The 1,360-nt window shown below is 57.6% G+C and overlaps 1 pseudogene; it reads left to right on the top strand.

Moving 5' to 3' along the window:
• Positions 1–921: 921 nt before the first annotated feature.
• LOC122688790 lies at positions 922–1,040 on the top strand (annotated as a pseudogene).
• The last annotated feature ends 320 nt before the right edge of the window (positions 1,041–1,360 follow it).

Genomic DNA, 1,360 nt, shown 5'->3' with positions numbered 1-1,360 from the left:
TAGTTTATCTGGCGTGTGGGATCTGAGTTCCCTGAGCAGGAATTAACCTCTGCCCCACTACAATGGAAGCTCAGAATCCTAGCCACTGGATTGCCAGAGAAGTCCCTCTAGAGGGTATTACACACAGCTCAAAAGCAAGAACGGGAAATCATATTGATTTAAACCATGCTGGAATAACTATTTTGCACATCACCAATAGCCAATAATGGTTTCCCTGATAGCTCAGTTGGTAAAGAATCTGCCTACAATGCAGGCGACCCCGGTTTGATTCCTGGGTCAGGAAGATCCCCTGGAGAAGGGATAGGCTACCCACTCCAGTATTCTTGAGCTTCCCTTGTGGCTCAGCTGGTAAAGAATCCGCCTGCAATGCAGGAGACCTGGGTTTGATCCCTGGGTTGGGAAGATCCCCTGGAGAAGGGAAAGGCTACCCACGGCAGTGTTCTGGCCTGGAGAATTCCACACACTGTATAGGACATGGGGGTCACAAGGAGTCAGACACGACTGAGAGATTCACTTTCACTTTTGATAGGAAATAATATTTGGAAGATTTGGAGATGCTCTGGTTTGCATTACACAAATACACTTTAAAATACCTCATGTATTAGGTCAAGCTTTACCTCAGACAGATGCTAAGAGATATGAAAATGTGTAGAGTTTTGCTGTATTTAAGCAAACCCCAGGCCGGGCCAGGCGGGTTCTGGCCGGGGTTGGCGGTGTGCAGAGGCGGGGCGGCATCGGACAGCCGCCGGGCTACCCGCCCTGGCCTACCGGAGTCTGGTCGCAGGTCGTGCGGCTCAAGTGCAGCCCGCGGCCCTTGGAGAGGTGTGGCCGGCTGGCCTGACCATCAGGCAACTCAGAGCGAAAGGGAGGCGCAACGCAGGGTTCTTAAGGTTCTTAAGGCGCCAGGCTGCAGCCAGCCCCGACTAGGGCCATACCACGCTGAACGCGCCAGATCTTGTCTGATCTGGGAAGCGAAGCAGGGTCTGGCCTGGTTAGTACTTGGGTGGGAGACTGCCTGGGAATACCGGGTGCTGTAGGCTTCCTGCCTCCCCTGTCCTTTAGCCCTGGCTCCCCCGGCGCGGTTGGCGCCCCGAGCCCCACCGGCCCCTGGCCCCTCGCACCCGGCGTGCTCAGAGCCATCGCCTGCCTTCCAGTCGGCCTGCCGGCGGCCTCGAAGACAGCAGCAGCCCAACTCTTGGGTCCCCGCAGCCCCAGCCCCTCCCCCGGTGGGTGGCCGGGACCCCGACTCCCGCCGCAGGCCTGGGTTGCCTCCGGATTTGGCTTCCAGGAAACCAGATGACAGTCGGGTCTCCATCTGGGGCTCCCTTGGCATGCCTCAGGCAATCCCGGGGGCTGCCCG

The sequence above is a fragment of the Cervus elaphus genome, chromosome 33 (genome assembly GCF_910594005.1).
Source record: "Cervus elaphus chromosome 33, mCerEla1.1, whole genome shotgun sequence".
Classification (NCBI taxonomy): Eukaryota; Metazoa; Chordata; class Mammalia; order Artiodactyla; family Cervidae; genus Cervus; species Cervus elaphus.
Note: the sequence above shows the minus strand (reverse complement) of the source record. Positions and strands in the feature narration are given on the sequence as shown.